The sequence below is a fragment of the Lactuca sativa genome, chromosome 1 (assembly GCF_002870075.4).
Source record: "Lactuca sativa cultivar Salinas chromosome 1, Lsat_Salinas_v11, whole genome shotgun sequence".
Lineage (NCBI taxonomy): Eukaryota > Viridiplantae > Streptophyta > Magnoliopsida > Asterales > Asteraceae > Lactuca > Lactuca sativa.
The window spans coordinates 46,563,875-46,582,977 of NC_056623.2; positions in this window are offsets into that span (position 1 = coordinate 46,563,875).

Here is a 19,103-nt window from a genome sequence, read left to right on the forward strand (position 1 = left end):
CACATACAAATTACAAAACATAACTCTAAGTAGAACAGGGTCGGGTGATCCTCAACCTACTCTAAACACATATCCCGTCGATATAGGAAGTCGGGTTTTCTTACTTTATCAGACGGGTCAAAATTCATTCGGGTCGTCAATTTTCAAGTCAAATTTAATAAACAATGTCCCCCAAAACCACGAAAACTATAAAGGGAATAAATTATTAAACTCGTCCCCATGGTAATCAAAATTGTTCGTTTAGCCCCTATCTTTTTTGCACTCAGGCCGTCCATATGTTATTTTTTTTACGTATTTCGTCCCTATCAGACATGAAAATACTATATTACCCTTATTTATTTTTTCATTAATTTAATTTCTTAGAATTATTTATTTATATTATTAGTTAATTAAGTGGGTCTCACCTATCTATCTCTCTCACACTCATCATTACCATCACCCTCACCTCTTTAACCTTGACCACACTTGAACATCTTCTTCACGAACACCGCTTCCTTCGACCACTACCAACACCACTGTCATCGACAGCCACCACAATCGTCATCGACAACTACCACCACCATTGGCGACCCTAACATCATCGCCTCAACAACGTTCTTTCCTTGCCACTACTAATAACATAACATCACTATCGTCATCGGCCTTCTTCTCTCTCACCCATCTGCGTCGTTACCACCACCTTATCTCTTTTCTCTATTCAAAATAACTCCACCATGGGAACCATTCATGTCCATCCTTATTTACATACAAAAGAAAAGACTTATATGCAACTTGACAACCACAAACAAAGACCCTTATGCAAACTTTTATTTAGGGTTTGTGTTTTTGTTATTAGAATTTAGCAAACTGATATTAAGTTTTCTAGATTTGAGCTAACTGGTTTTATTCTTATTAAATTTAATGTTTGTATTTTTTTTGGATTGTTTTCATCTAGGGTTTGTGTTTTTCTATGTTGTTTGTTCATGGAAAATTTTTTGTTTGTTCATGGCAGATTGTTTGCATTTGGTTCGATGAAATTGGATTTTGATTTTGCGGATTTTCTATAAGTTTAAGCATCGAGGGTGGTGGATTTTTGTTGATGACAAATGTGGTGGTAGTGGTGGTCAATGGTAGAGGTATGGTGATCGTCAACAAGATTTGAGCATCTAAAATTGGTATCTTTTATATTTTTGCTTTAATTTCGTTGGCATTAGTGGTAGTTGATGGTAGTGTAAATGTTGATGGTGTTAAATAGCAGATGTTGGTGGTGTTTGAAGAAGGAGATGATGAGATTGTACAAGATAAAAGGATAGTTGTAACTAAGCTTAAAGTAGTTATAATTGTGAAACTTTTAACAATGAATAATTAAAAAAACTAAAAAATACATAAAGTATCTAGTAAGGGGATAATGATATATTTATGCTCGCTAGAGACGGAATCGTAACAAAAAGCTACCATAGGGATGGTCCAAGCGTGTTAGGTGCAATTTGTGCGCCTTTTTGCACATCTTTTAACCCCTTTTATGCATCTATTTAGCACAATTGTTCTTCATTTGTCTTGCATTTCATCATATTCATGTTAGTCTCTAGAACAACCTTATTTGCACACTTTCATATCTTTTCCAAGTAAACCGGAGCTTGGAATGTGCTTTGGGAGGTGCCGGGAAGCATTGGTGAAGATTTTGGGATGATCGGGCAAAGAACGATAAAGTTAGAAAAATCAAGTTTGGATTCGGAATCAGAGGTGTACACAGCCCATGTTGGATTTACACTGTAGAATGGGTACAGACCGTGTTGACCAAAATGGGAGGTGTTGACCATGTTGAACACGGGCCGTATGAATTTAGCCTATTTTAACATGGGCCGTGTTTACCAAAATGGGAGCTGTTGACCATGCTGAACACGGGGCGTGTCAGTTTAGCATATTTTAACACGGGCCGTGTTCGACCCAAAAACTGCATTTTGACAGTTTTTCCTATCTTTCATATTACGGGATGAGGGCCATTTTTACAGACACACATCATACCAGAGCACATTTTGTGAGGGGATTTCGAAGGTTTTTGCAAGGGTTTGATCAGTAATCATTTGGAAACATTATTTCTAGTATTTGTAAGTTGTAATTGCACATTATTTCCATCTTTTGAACTTGTGATCTTGTTCTAGCCATGTGTGGCTAGAACCCTAGTTTCTCCAATTTCATGTTTTGACTTCTTGGTAGTGACTTCAATCATATGACATGATGTTTGTTCTTAATTTCTATCTAGTGAATTTGATTTAACTTTAATCGAATGTTTGATTCTAATTGTGATTCTTATTGGCCATTTGAATTAGGGTTAGGTCATTCAAGTTATCTCTCTTACAAAATCCGTAATTGTTTTGTGAAATTGAACAAGTAATAAGCATTAAATTTATCTCTATTGAATGAATTTAGTGTAAATCTTATTCATACACTTTTACACTCCCGAGCTTATGAGGAGTATTGGGTGTTGTTGGGAACATTCACATAAAGCTTCATGTAATCTTTTAATCTAATTCTAAGAGCTTGTTTAGATTAGGTTAGTAAGGTTAGGGTTAATCAAAGAGCTTGTTTTGGTTAATTAATGTGGTGAATGGGAAATGTTAGAGCTTATTGACACTTTCAAGTACCAACTTAGATAGAATTGAACGAATATTGAGTCATCTTTGAATCACATTGCTAAGTTGTCATGCATGAAGTTGGAGCCCTTACAAATTCTGAATTTAATTCACTCATTTAGCTGATTACTTGTGTTTTTAATTTGTTTGTTTAATCATTGCATTCAAAACCCCCCTTCTTTAATCTTTTGTGAACAAGTACTTTGCGCAAAGAGGTATTAACCCGATTGTCCCGTGTCTTTGTGGATCGACCATACTTGCCTTGTACTACCTTTTAGTGCAATATAGTAGTGTTCTTAGGAGTATATCCTACCCCTATTATTTGTTGGGTTTGAGAGGCCTAACAAAGCGCAAATATAAATATGGAGGAAACGTGTAATTTTGACCAAACCACATGGACAATTTCAACATTTTACTCCTATAAAAGGTATTAAAATAATAGGTTGTATCATGAACTTATGAAAGAGAATGCTCGATGCTAGGTTAAGACGGGAAACAACTACATTTGACAGTCAATCCGACTTCATGCATGGGAGGTTATTGACTAACGATATCCACCTCATCATATGCGTTATGGAGAAATATAATAAACATAATGGGGATCTACACATGGTGTTCGTCAATATAAAGAAGGTGTATGATGGTGTACTATAAGAGACAATATGGACGACATTGGAAGCTAGAAACGTTTCATGGAGTGATGTGTGTTTTTATATATGTATTAAATTGCTTAAGTTTTAAATTTATAAAACTGATTTTATCACAATCTGACTAATAAATACACTAGGCAATGTACCTAATTGTGCAATAGTAATAGTTGTGGTAAGACCAGGTATCGAACACAAAGGAAATGGTGGTGAATTAATTTGGAGTTTTGATTATAGGTTACACTAAACACACAAAAATAGTAAATAGGGGTTTTATGGAATTAAATCTCAAATAACAACCAAACAGAAAATCTCGATAAACTGATTGGAGGCAAATCTCTTTAGGTAATTTGGTTTAGATAAAACTAAATCTTAAAATAATAGATAATTGCTAATACAGAGGTTATGTATTCTTTGTTTACCGATTCCTAATATGAATAGTTTCTAGGTATAGACAACAAATCCTTTGACTTTCAAGACTTTTAGTAACAGTGATCAAGTCCATTAATTATCCTAAAAATCAATATTCAGTTCGTATTATGAGAGACTTGAACAACTAGCATCCAGATCATGAAGCTAATTACATATGAATGGCCATCATATGTAGACTTACACATTTAAATCACAAACTTATTGTTTAACCCTAGGTTTTGATCAAACACTACTGATACAAATTTATATATATCATAAACTCATATGATTCAAGCACATTAAACTAGATTGTTCGTCTAACCTAACAATCCTCAACAACGAACAAATAAGAATGTAACATCAACAGATAAGGATCTTCATCAAGCAAACATAATAAATTGAATAAAAGTTAATAAACCTCAAAGCAATTAATCCACAGATTCAAGGATGCATCTAATCATAAGCGCAAAGCAAAGGGGTTTTTACATCCCTAAATCAAAAAAGTGAGTGCATAAAGAATCACATATAAATGCTAATCGTGGTCGAAACAACGAACCAAATGATTTCTAGAATGAATTAGCTCTCTAATCCTTCAGATCTTCGCTCATATCAGCTTAACGGCCTTCCGGCCGCCTTCTAGACCCTCAAAATGGCAGAAAATATGTTTCTTGTCGACCAAGGATGGATAAAAGTCGTAATCTCCCCTTAGGTTAATGAAAAATGGCTATATATATATATATATATATATATATATATATAGAGAGAGAGAGAGAGAGAGTTAGGTTCATATATAACCACTATATATTGTGTGATTGTATAACCAATTTTTGACCAATCATTTAAAAAAGGTATGATACTAATTAACATATAAATCAATAAATGCATTTTCAGTTATAATCTTATAATTATTGTAACTCATTTCATTTGACTTCGCTCCTATAATTTTGGTAAGTAGTTTAAATTCAATTCTTTAATATACGTATCAAGAAAGTTGGTGACTAAAACTCAGATATAGTGCCGAATCGAATGCTCATTCTTTCAGAATTCATACAAAGAATATATTAGTTTATTGCATATTCTGTAAGATTATGTTACACACTGTAACATATTTTTATTTGTAAAAATAATGTTTTCTTATTCTTCAAGATTTTTCAGTTGGTCTATAGTTTTGGTGAATCTGTGCAAAAGAATATTGTATTTGCATATATTTAAAAAAATATGTTATAAAGTATTAATTGATTGTTCTTAAAGAATGAATTTTTTTTTCACATATCTCACTAGTTTTATGACAGTAGTTCAAAAATATTTATTAGTCAATGCATTTTAAAGAATGAAATGTGATTCTTAAATAATGAAGTAAGTTACAAGTAAATTCTTAATTTTTAAAGAATCAAACCGTCTGATTCTTTAATTTTGTACTTTCTAAACATTGTATAAAAATAATATTTTTTAAAACTAATAGTGAAATCGTCTAATTATTATAAAAAGAAATATTTTATGAAACTAAGTAATTTTTAAAGAATGAAATCTATTTCGTTTTATGTGATTATCATGTAAAAAAATATTGCAAATTTTTCAATACGTAATTTTCTGTGATTTGATTTTAAAAGTAGTACTATGGATTTTGTTAATATATTTGACTTAATTTCCTAAAATATAGTTATTTCTCTTTAATCTCATTTAATAAAATGTCATAATTACTCTTTAATAACCTTAGAATAAATTGTTTGTAATTATATAGTAATTGATATCCTACATTAATACAATGCACCCTAAAATCATAGTCATTAATTTTTTTTAATCCAATGATAATAATTTGGTAACACATTCACACAATATTTGGAGTTCATATTTAATCCTAACCCTATATATATATATATATATATATATATATATATATATATATATATATATATATATATATATATGAAGTCCAACTCCATTTTCTAGCCTTTTTGCTTCACTTTCACTCTAGCAACAAGTTATAACTGTAAAATGTAATTTAATGCATTATAAGTACCTTTTAGATCTAAATAACATAAAAACATAATGTACAATAATAAGAAAACGCCATAAATATATGTACAAAATAGACGTTATCATGGACCTATGTAAAGGCGAGGTCTATACATGATACTAATGTTTATCTATGAATTGTGTCCAAACTACAAGTTATGACATATCACGCTTTATATATCCGGTTTGATTATAAATGGGGTTTCTATGAGATGCATGAAATGATTTTTTGTTAATTTTTTGACATTATTATTTTGGTGAAAAGATAATGAGATTGCACGAAATGTTATGTTAAATACCTAAAAGGCACCTTTTGGAAGAAAAGGGGTTATGAATGAGCATATTTAAAAAAATTGTTTTGAGTTCACTTTCACCCAAAAACAATGATAAACTTTTTTCATTTTTAAAACCAATAGTTTGATTCACCAAATATCTCTAAGTCAATCACCAAGTACAATATCAAAATATTAGAGTACAAATATCCAAAAAGGTCGGAAATCATGAAGGGGGGATGTTGTGCCATCACGTGGGATCATTCCCTTTTGTACCGGAAGTACCTGAAACCTTAAACAAAAACTTTAAGCACAAGGCTTAGTGAGTTCCCCAAAGTACCACATACCAAACATACAACTGGGCTTAGCCCTAGGTTATATTCCAACCTAATACACAAATATGGGCTTAGCCATGGGGTTTCTTCCAACCCATCATATACTCATGGTCCCAACCTTGGGGTTTATTTCAACCCAATCATACAATAATGGGCCCAACCCTAGGGTCTATTTCAACCCAATCATACAAACATGTAAAAGTCATATAACAACTAACATTCCACATAAATAATTTGGTGGGCCGACATTGGTGTCTTCGAGCCACAAGCATAGTAAGAAGACTCACCTCTAACTGAAGATAAATAAATCACACACTCGAGTTGTTGCTATCTTGGCTCCTCATACCAATCAAAACCTAAAGACAACTCTAATTAATAATCAGGGTTTTAACCCATATTTAATGGTCTAAATCACAATTTATCTTTCAAGGGAAAAAGACAATTTTGCCCTTCCCATACATGACCCGAAGATACAAGGCCCAAAACCCCTAACGACCCAAAGCCCAAAAATAGCCCAAGACGGTTTTCTGGGAGTACACCATGCATACTACTTTCTACGCCCAACGTACCACTTCGACTTAGAAGGTTTACGGGGCAACAACCCAGTACGCCCAACGTACTTAGGGTTACCCCTAACGTAACCTCCAGACATCTAAAATCCCCATTAAGTATTACATTAAGACTTAACGTCCGAACTTCAGATCTAGTCCTAATAAACGTTTAAAACCATAAAGTTGCAACCTTTATTCCTTTACATTGCTACAAGGAGCTCAAAACCGAAAACCCTAACTAATAAACCATCTAAGAACCCCATTACTCTTGCATTGATGAATATAAATGACCAAGCTTGCATTTTTATGACATGAAACACCCACAGATATCCAAAAGGACAACTTAAATGGCCTGGAGTAGACTATACTCATAGGACCAAGGTTTTGGGTAAAAAAAGGCTAAAACTTGCAACCTAACAAGATATAACAAGGAAAGCATCAAGATATGAACTGTATACCTTTTTGAGATGCACAAAGATGTAAAGAATATGGATCATAAAGCTTGAATGCAACACCACCTCTTCAAGGATCTTCCTTCACCACCAAGAACATTAAAATAACACTTAAGAGCTTCAAAACTCACACACAAGAATTAGGGTTTCGAGATGGGGGCTAGGAGGGATGGAGGTTGGAGGTAAGAGATGGTTCAAGGCCATAATGTTCTTTAAATAAGGTCCAAACCCTAAAATTAGGGTTTGGAATCTTTATAAGTACGCCTTGCGTACTCTTACATACTTGAAGTCAAAAATGAAAGATACTTAGAACACGGGTGTTACACGATGAGCAAGTTCTACACCTAAATAAGAGTTCAAATTACTTAGAATCTATAATATACAAGGAATGGAATGTTGATGATAATGAAATAGTGGTGAGAAAATAATGTTGGATGATTGAATTAGAGGGAAACACAAGAGTTTTTAGCGACAAGAAATTCCTATTAAAATTAAAGTGAAATTCTATAGGTAGTTGTAACAATGACTTTTTTATGGATCTGAACATTATGAACAAGTCAAAAATGCTACTAGCATGTGTAATATGAAACTTAATGATGAACACGTATAATCAAGACAAGATAAACATTCTTGTATGGTTAGGGGAACTAACATGTTGTTAGATGTGTAACATTGTTTGTATAATTGATTGCATTTGTCTATTGCACTAGTGGTAGTATGTATGATATGGTATGCAAGAAAGAAATAATATACTATAATAATAATTATATGTGAACCGATGAGGTCACGTACAAATAACATTAATATATATGGTATGAGATAAATATATTTATATGAGTTAAATTTATTACCAACTAAAATATTAATTATATATAAAACTAAATAAAATATATAAAGATGTTATTTCTCAAATAAAATAAAACAATTTATGAAACTTAATGATGAACACGTATAATCAAGACAAGATAAACATTCTTGTATGGTTAGGGGAACTAACATGTTGTTAGATGTGTAACATTGTTTGTATAATTGATTGCATTTGTCTATTGCACTAGTGGTAGTCTGTATGATATGGTATGCAAGAAAGAAATAATATACTATACTACTAATTATATGTGAACCGATGAGGTCACGTACAAAGAACATTAATATATATGGTATGAGATAAATATATTTATATGAGTTAAATTTATTACCAACTAAAATATATTTTATATATAAAAACTAAATAAAATATATAAAGATGTTATTTCTTAAATAAAATAAAATAGTTTATTTAGTAAATCTAATTAATTGATTAAGGAGTAATGAACTAATGGACTTTTGTAATTAATCTGGTTGGTTTGAAAATTTTCACCTAGTTGTTTAAGTATAAAAATTGTTGGAATCCTAAGACGAGTAGGTTTTCAAGACCAAGTAAACTTGGGATAATGGCAAGTTGGTCATAGTTTCTAAATTATGTTCTAATACAAGTCGGTCATTAGATCTATATATACTTGTCTATAATTGAATTTAGGATTATGAGAACAGATTGTAAAAATTGGTTTTGAGTGAGTTTCCAATTAATCAAAGAGTGAATTTTGATTACTTTTGTTTTGCATTCTTGTTTTCTAAACTAGAAAAATAATTTGATTGGTCATTAAAGGAAATGAGCCAACACTTCAAAAGGCTAATATGCTTTCTATATGACCTTGAAATCAGCACCCCTATCCCATTTTACCCTTTTGGTCGATAATCAGGCAAGGTAAGAACAAGGAAACTAGCAACATTCATGCTAGCTTTATATAGATACTGATAAATGGAATCAATATGAATTATTGCTCTCCTACGCCAAATGATCAATATACTTGAGGTAATTGATTTGTTTCACCCTATTGGTGTGCTCGTATTTAACATATTAAGTTCTGAATGGATCCAATTTTGGGGATTAAAATTTTAAAATTGTTAATTTTTTATGTTGTGCCAATTCGTTAAATTGGTTTGGATCAACCAATCCCCAGCACCCATAAAATTTGAAGCTTAGTAAGTAACATACTAAAATAAATATCATAAAAAGATTTTTTGTAATGTATTTACTAAATCGACATTTTACTTTGTAGTAGTCAAAATATCATATTTAAGAAACTAACAAATTACAATCCCACATAGGTGTTTGATTCTCTATGCATATCATATAGAGCGCTCCTTAGTAGTAATTTACCTACACAAGTCCTAAATATAACCAATCATTCCACATGTCATTCCCAACAAGTCACTTTTGTCCGACATCTCACATAATTCCATATCAACGGTTATATGCCATAATTTCCCACCCAATAGCACAACTAATGCTTATGTTGGTTTCATCTACGATTCATTATTGACTAATCACAAGTTACATAAGTAAGTTAATAAATCAAATGTATAAATTTGACAAATATGAGATGAAAAATGTAAGAAGTTACTCATATTGGTCATAAGCTTGATAGTGAATGTCTTTTTATTGGTTGTTACCCTTTAAACATATAATTCGTCAAGGGAAACATCTCAAACATACATTATACTAGCATCATTTTTTTTCATTAATGTGTCATCATTCTTCTTAACACCAATATTTCATTATCTAATCATTTTCCTATTGTTAACCCACATATACATTACATATTAAAGTAACATGACACAAATTTTGTTATTTTAATCATGTACAGAAGATTAAATTAAAGCTTTATGTCATATATCTAATTACTCTCAACTACTAAATCATTCATCGTAGAGACCCCAAAATTAGAAACCCTAAGCTAACCCCAAGCTTTAAACTTGAACAAGATGATACCTTAGATGTTGGAATTCAAATTAGGGTCCCCAAGCTTTAACATTAATTGATTGTGATCCTTCTTCGATATTGACTACAACCTCCTAGTTTATTGTGTGTAAATGGCACATTAGCACTCCCTACCCCATTCTAAAACATTTTGACAAAAAGAGCACATAAGATTCATTAAACATGAAAGTAAAAGTGTGATCAATGATGTCCAGGTACTAGCTTTCTCTTTGTACTATTTTATTGTCTTATTATCTCCTATCGTCATTTCCATTATGTAACATTCATTTCCAACTTTATTTCTAATATAGTTTTAATTATTCGTGTATCCCTATAAAATTTATATTCCTGCCATTGCTTCACATAGTTTTAGCTTTATTATGTGTATCTTATTATTTTATTTAGTTGTGCATTATTGTTTATTTTCATTGTGTAATGATGTTGTATAGGTAAAAGACCATACAATGTGGTTTCACGTGTTTCTTTTTGCTAGCGGCCAACGATGAAGACAACCTCTTTATCATTGTGTATACGATGCTTATACTTTACATCCCGTTACCCTATTTTTGGACATTGTTATTGTTGGTTTACAAAATGTTTTGGAAGAAAACAAAATTCATAAAATATTTGGAATGGAGTGATTTAATTAGGTTACATATCTGGTTGTTAAAGGATGCAATAAGCTTTAGGAGCATTTACAAGCAAGAAGATGGCAAGTAGATGGAAATTAGAGATACATTTAATTGTGAAATTACAAGTTTAAGAGTATTTAGTATTTTTATTATGGAAGAAATTCAATGGTCAAAGTATTTTGTACATGGTCTTAGGAAAAACTATCGGAATCCATTGGTCAAAGTATTTCATACTCATTTGAAAACAAACAAGAGGTTACAATGGAATTAAATTTCAATTCCAAAAAATTCCTATTGAATACTGCAAACCAAACACCCCATAAAATCTTCCATTGTGTGACATTAAACATATTTGAATTGCCATAATCTTAATCCCAAAAATTGGTTTAAACTTGGAAAACAAATTTCTCACATCTAATATGCCATTTAAATCCAGGAAAAAACCAATAAGTCAAGACATGATAAAAGAAACTATAGAATCAAAAATGCATAAGTGATCCATAATTCAAAACCTTGATGGTTATGGAATACAACAAAACCATAAAATAAGAAAGCACACTAAAGAGGCCTTACAAGTTGATCAACCACCATCGAAGAGCCACGATATTGGAGTCAAGAGCTTTTGTAGAAAACATGTCGATGGAGATCATTAATTTCAATATTATATACAATCTTTTATGAAATAAAACAGACATAAAAAAATTCAATATTACGAGGGTTGATATACCAGATAAAAATGTTATTTTGAAAGTGCTAACACACATACATCTACCATTCTACTCATAAGTCTATGGGCATTTTGGCACGGAGCTTTTGGAAGCGTTTGGGAGCTTCTAGCTTTTAGCTTTTAATAAAACGCTCTAGTTTAAACAAAAAGATTCGTTTGGCAATACGAGGGTTTAGCTTTTACTTTTAACAAAACGCTCCGATTCTAAAAGCTACTTCATGTAGCGTTTAACAAAACGCTCCTGAGCTTTTGAAATCAATTTCCATAATTACCCTTAAAATATATATATATATATATATATATATATATATATATATATATATATATATATATATATATATATATATATATATATTTAATCAATTGTCCTTTTATGTAATTTTATATATTTCAAAAACTTCCAACGACTTTTGCCAAACATTCATATAACAAATAAAAGCTACAGCTTACCACTACCTGCTACACGCTGCCAGCTACCCGCTACACGCTTCCAGCTAACAGCTACTTTTGCCAAACACGCCATATATATTACGAGGACGTGTTTGGCACGGAGTTTTTGGGAGCGTTTGAGAGCTTTTAGTTTTTAGCTTTTGATAAAACGCTCAAGTTTAAACAAAAAGTTTTGTTTGGCAGTACGAGCGTTTAGCTTTTAGTTTTAACAAAACGCTCCGATTCTAAAAGCTACTTCATATGACGTTTAACAAAACGCTTCTGAGCTTTTGAAATCAATTTCCATAATTACCCTTAGAAATATATTTATATATTTATTTATTTATATTCAATTGTCCTTTTATGTAATTTTATATATTTCAAAAGCTTCCAACTACTTTTGCCAAACATTCATATAACAAATAAAAGCTATAGCTTCCCGCTACCAGCTACCTGCTACACGCTACCAGCTAACGACTACTTTTGCCAAACACCCCTAATATCGTTAGGCTATAAACCATTTGGTATATACCTGATAAATATTTCCAAGATTAATGTATCAATAATAAATATTTTCCAAAACATACTAAAGTAAAATGTTTTTTTGAACGACTGTTTAGTTATTAGAAGTTAGTATGAAAAATTTAGTAATACTTGCCAATGTCCGGACAAGAACCTGAGACCTCCAATCTAAGAGGTAAAGCCTCTATCAAGTGGGCTAGGCCGACATTGGAAACGAAAAAAAGAGATGTTATTTTCAAGAAGGAATAAATAATACATTAATATAAGGGTTAATCACAAAAAAGATCTTATATATTGAGTTTTTTATTTTTCCGGATTAAACCTCAAAATTTTTTTTTTTCCTAAAAGAATCGTACACTTTTTATATTTTTTCCGATTTAGCCCTTATAATTTTTATTTTTTCGATCTACCCCTTACATTTTATTTTTTCGATTTAGCCTGTATATTTTTTTTTTCGGATTATACTTCAACTTTTTTTTTTTCTAAAAAAAATCTTTACTTCTCTATTACCTTGAAAGTTTTCTTGCATTTGGTTCCATAATTTAATGGCAGATGCTCTCAACTTCATGATGGTTTGGAGTAAATCTAGAGATTGTGTTGTAACTCCATTGCTTGGCGATTGGATAATTTCTTTTTCATGTGGCATCATCGATGTGGTGAAGAGCTGTAACGATCGTTTCCGAGGTATAAAGTTATTTAAATCTTCAGTTTATTGGGCTATAATTGAATTGTTGTAGTGAGCAGACCTCTTTTTGGGCGGAAGGGTAAGCAGCCCATAAGCAGTACGCGGGGCGTAACCCCTCTTGTACGCTGGGCGTACTGATTAAATGAACGCGGGGAGGTTGAGCATACGTGCAGCGTACCTTATGGTACGCTCATCATACACAACCAGGTGACAAACCCTAATTTTAGGGGTTGAGGCGTATTTAAACCCCATTATAGCCTCCCATTTGGCCTCCTCACTTATCATTCACTCCAGAGAAACCCTAGTTCGTCCCCTTTGCTCCTTGTTTGTGTGTGTTTGATCTTTGAGCTTATTTTTGTGAAGAAGGAGAAGAAGAGAAGTGGAAGAAGAAGAACTTGAGCACCTTGAGCTCATAGATATGGGATCATTCCTTTATTTGGCATTCAAAAGAGGTATAAATCTTCCAACTTTCCTCTTGTAAGTTTAGATCTAGGAGTTTTTGGAAGTTTGGACCTTTTAGGTCCAAAGGAAGGACCTTTATATTGCAACTTCATTTTTGGAGCATGGGATTGCTATCCTTGAAGCTCAAGAGTCCCCATAGCAGTAAAGTTTCGATCTTTGTGGCTTATATGGAACCATGCATGAGATCTAGTTAGTTTTATGGAAGTAGAATGTTATTTGTGGAAGTTGGAGCCTTTATGAGACTTGTAAGCCATCAAGTAAGCAACTTTATGACTTAAGTCAAGGAATAAGCTTAGGATCTGGATTTGTAGCTTCTGGATCGGATTATTAAGCACTTAATGAGATGTTGGCTTAACAGAGTTGTACGCTGGGCGTACAAGGATGTACGCGCCGCGTACAAGCCAGCAACCGGTACGCTCAGCGTACCTTGGTGTACGCCCCGCATACGCTGCCAGTTTGGGCTTCGAGTGTTGGGCCTTGGTGTGGGCTGGGTTTCAGGCTTAGGGTCCTTGGGCCTTTATGGCCCATCAGACTTCGGTTGCTAAGGACTAAGGATTCAGTATTGGTCTTGAGTAAGGCCCAATACCAGGGTTCTAGGCCCAAAATAGCAAATTGGGCCATTAATGGGCCTATAGTGGGGCCATAGATGGACTTAGAAGGAATTAAGGATTTGGGCCATGTTTGTGTCCCACACCATAGTAGGGGTAAAATTGTCATGTTACCCATAGAGGAATCCCTATTCTGATTTAGTCTTTTATTTCCCATGATAGCTGGGAAGCAGCCGGAGCAGCAATCGGGGATTTCTCATTCAGGAGTTTAGCAGTCAGCATCACGAGGTAAGCTTCCTTCCAGTAGGAACGGGTCTAAGGCCACAATGCCGGCACGTTTAGTTAGCAGTAGTTTCCGGACTTCGGTCCGATGCAGTAGTTAGTATGTTTGAAGCCTTCATGGATCGGACAGGATTTATGTGTTATGTGTTCCGGGCCACGGCCCGATGCAATATGCAGTATATGTGTGTTCATGCTAGTTGATATGGTTATGTTATGCTTTGTTCAGTTAGTTCCGGACTTCGGTCCAATGCAGTTATTCCGGACTTCGGTCCGATGCAGGGGACAAGGTCCCAGCCAGTTTTCCGGACTTCGGTCCGATGTAGGTGGCAAGGCCCCAGTTAGTCCGGACTTCGGTCCGATGCAGGGGACAAGGTCACAGTCAGTTTCCGGACTTCGGTCCGATGCAGGGGGGAGGCCCCAGTTAGTCCGGACCTCGGTCCGATGCAGTGGGCAAGGCCCAGTATGTGCTTTATATGTTATTGTATGGTATGTGGTAGTTTGGGGGGGCTCACTAAGCTTCGTGCTTACGGTTTCAATTTTTGGTTTTAGGTACTTCCGCAAGTAAAGGGAAGAGCTCGGGTTGATGGCATCGCACACACCATAGCTTCAGTTTGTCCTGGGAGTTGTTTTTAGCTTTTCATAGATGTGATTTGACACAGTTTTGATACAGTTTTCTCGTGATACTTTGATATGATTTTAAGATATTGACGTATGGGTTTATTTTATGATATTGACATGATGTTTTTAGTAACTATTAAACAAAAAATTTCGGGTCGTATTTTGGGATGTTTCAAGTTGGTATTAGAGCCTTGGTTTGAGGGATTCGGGCGCACTCCCGAGTGTGTCTGAACTCAAACTAAGGAAGTGATATAAAGTTTCAAGAGAAAAAACATGGTTACAAAAGAATTTTGAGAAAAGAAAATAATTTTAGAAAAAGTATAAAGAAAGGAGTTTTAGAAAAAGCGAAAAGAGTTTTGAAAAGAGAAAAGGGTGTGGTGCATGCAATCAGCCGAGCTCAAGTAAGTACTCATAAATTACCCATACAAGATTATGTTATGATTATCAGTTTTAGTTTCAGTAGAACAACATGCTAGAATAGGACTAAGGATCTAGGAGGATGCCTTATGTGCCTGCTGTATGTGTTTCAGCTTTATGAGAATTACATGCTAGTTTTGAGTAGACAGCAGTAGGATAGTCTGTTTAGGTTATGCCTGATAGTATGAGCTTAGCATTGTATGCCATTACAGTTCCCTGTTATGAGGATAGAATTGCTTGAGTAGTTTCCTGTGTCTGAATGCTGCTTGCTTTGCGCTTTGTGGGGCTCTGAGTGATGGGAGTTAGCCATTAGGTGAATACGTCATGTCACATGTGAACAGGGTTGAATAATCTCAGAGTGCTAGATTTGGCCCTATTGCACAACTCTTGTATGAGTCTAACCATTGTAGGGACGGGCCTTGTACTCGAAGGATTATCTGAGCCTCGCCACATGTGATAGTATTTAGGTGATGGCTAATTAGCATTACAAGGAGGCCTTCAGCAGCTGAGAACTGGATTGGGTAGAGTCAGAGATTTCCCCTAGGGCAAGCCTAGGATGGGAGTAGCATAGATTAGTAGCAGTAGAAGTGACATGGTGGAGTCAAGGCAATACTTGAGTAAAGTACGGATAGATGTGGAAGGTAGTATGGGCCCGTACTACTGAAAGCAGAGGATCCGTACTCGAATCAAGGAAAGTTGAGATGAGACCAGGAAACTTGTGGTAGTAGTGACCCCTCGAGATATATCTATGTTCATGAAGTTTATTATGATGTGTTTTCAGAATGGTGGTATTACGCCCTAGACCAGCAGTCGGCAGTTTAGGTGCCGGAGGGGGATCAGGATCAGACCCGGAGGTCGAGCAGTTGGATGAGCAGACTAGGGAGTTTCTCTCTTCAGAGATTACTCGCACCATACTTGAGCAGACTCCTGTGATCTTCGGTTCGATCAAGGAGGGTATCTTAGAGTTGATGGACGAGAGGTTGAGCACTTTCCGTGATGAGGTAGCGGTCATGATGGGGTCGCGCATGCTTACTTTCAGGGAGTTCAGTGCATGTGGAGCTCCAGATTACCACGGGGCGTGGGACCCCATAGCGAGTACTAGATGGTTGGCGGATGTGGCCAACGCTTTCCGCATGAGCAAATGTCCCGAGGGGGGAAATGTCAGATTGGTGTCCTGTCTTCTGAAGGACAGGGCACGGGATTGGTGGGAGGAGGTCGGACATGTCATTGGAGATGACGCAGCTTTGGATGCTATGACCTGGGCTGACTTTACTACCAGGTTCAGTGCTGAGTTTGCACCAGTTATTGAGGTGCAGTAGTTGGCCAGAGAGTTTCAGGACCTCACCTAGACGACAGAGACAGTGGCGGAGATCACCACCAAGTTTAGGGAGAGAGCATTTCTCATTCCTCAGTACGCAGCTGATGAGGAAATGAAGAAGGATCGGTATCATGAGATGTTGCGGAGTGATATCCGCTAGTTTGTGAGCCAGTCTAGCTGTAAAACGCTGGATGACAGGATTGATAGGGCGAGAGAGAGAGAGAGAGAGAGAGAGAGAGAGAGAGATTGACCTTGAGATGGAGAGAAAGAGGAAGCCGGAGGCGGCTCCAGGTACAGGGAGTGCAGGAAAAAAGCCCAAGGGTTCAGATCACATAGCTAGGAGTCAGCAGAGCCACGCTCGGTGTGGCAAGTGTGGGAGATTGCATGATGGGGCGTGCAAGGCAGGGAGTGCCGGCTGCTACAAGTGTGGTCGGACTGGGCATATGAGCAGAGATTGTACAACCACTACTACAGCCGTTGCGGCATCAGATCTGATTTGCTTCCATTGCAATTAGAGGGGACATAAAAAGTCCCAGTGCTCGAGTTTAGCTGTTGTAGGGAAGGTGTCAGCACCTGCTCCTGCCACTTTGAGGATTACAGATGGCCGTCAGGGCCGAGCTGAGACGCCAGTGGCAAAGAGTAGGGCTTTTCATCTGACAACAGAGGAGGCGCGAGCGACTCCTGACGTGGTGACGGGTATGTATTTTTCTCCGTACCTCTGCATTTATTATTGATTGTTTCTTATGGTTATATGTTTTGTATAGGGTCGTTCTCAGTGAACGGCATATCAGCTACAATATTGTTTGATTCGAGGGCTACCCGATCATTCATCTCTCTTGCGCTTAGCAAGAGGTTTAGCAGAGCTACAGGGGAGCTAGATTGTCCACTTGAGGATGAGATAGCAGCTGATAGGACCGTTAGGGTTGCAAGGGTACACAGAGGATGTTCTCTACAGTTATTCAATGAGCACTTTCCGGTGGACTTGGTCCCTATTCCCCTGCGAGGGAATAAGGTTATAGTAGGCATGGATTGGCTGAGCCCCAATGGGGCGGTGATAGATTGTGAGATGCAGTTAGTGAGGGTTCGCACTCCCAGTGGGGGAGAGTTAGTGATTCGGGGCGAGAGGCCACAACGCGGACCAGTTCTGTGTTCAGCGGCGAGAGTGAGACGCTATTTTCAGCAGGGTTGCATCGGTTATGTTGCCTATGTTTTAGATGCACGGGAGAAGGGAAAGGCGACAGTTGATGATGTTCCGGTAGTGCGAGACTACCCGGATGTATTTCCAGAGGAATTGCCTGGAATACCTCCCGAGAGGCAGGTCGAGTTTAGGATTGACCTGATCCCTGGTGCGCCTCCGATAACCAAAGCACCGTATCGGTTGGTTCCCCTAGAGATGCAGGAGTTATCTATGCAGCTGCAAGAGCTGCTAGATAAGGGTTTTATCAGGCCGAGCAGTTCGCCTTGGGGTGCACCGATTTTGTTTGTGAAGAAAAAGGACGGGTCGCACCGTATGTGTATAGATTATCGGGAGCTGAATAAGGTAACGGTGAAGAACCGTTACTCACTTCCGAGGATAGATGATTTGTTTGATCAGCTGCAGGGAGCATATTGGTTTTCCAAGATCGATTTACGCTCCGGGTATCATCAGATGCAAGTCAGAGGAGAGGATGTGCAGAAGACTGCTTTCAGGACCCGGTATGGTCATTGTGAGCTCGTGGTGATGCCGTTTGGGCTCACCAACGCTCCAGCCGCGTTCATGGATCTCATGAACCGTGTGTGCAGGCTGATGCTGGATCGGTCTGTGATAGTATTCAGAGATGACATCTTGCTGTATTCCAAGACTCAGGAGCAGCACGAGGAGCACCTGAGAGAGGTGCTAGAGATTTTGAGGAGGGAGAGACTTTTCGCAAAGTTCACTAAGTGCGAGTTCTGGTTGCGCGGGGTGCGGTTCCTTGGACATCTCGTCAACCAGAAGGGTATTTTGGTAGATCTAGCCAAGATAGAGGTCGTGATGCAATGGGAAGTCCCGAGATCTCCATTTGAGATTAGGAGCTTCATAGGTTTAGCGGGGCACTACAGGAGATTCATCCAGGATTTCTCCAAGATAGCTGTACCGCTACCCGACTGAATAAGAAGTCAGTGGTGTTTTGCTGGGGGCCTGAGTAGCAGGCAGCATTCGAGACCCTCAGGCGGAAATTGTGCGAGGCACCGATTCTTAACCTGCTAGAGGGAGTAGAGGATTTAGCAGTCTACTGTGATGCTTCGATCGCAGGTATGGGAGCAGTGTTGATGCAGCGAGGCCGTGTGATAGCTTACGCAACGAGACAGTTGAAGCCTCACAAGGTTAATTATCCTGCGCATGATTTA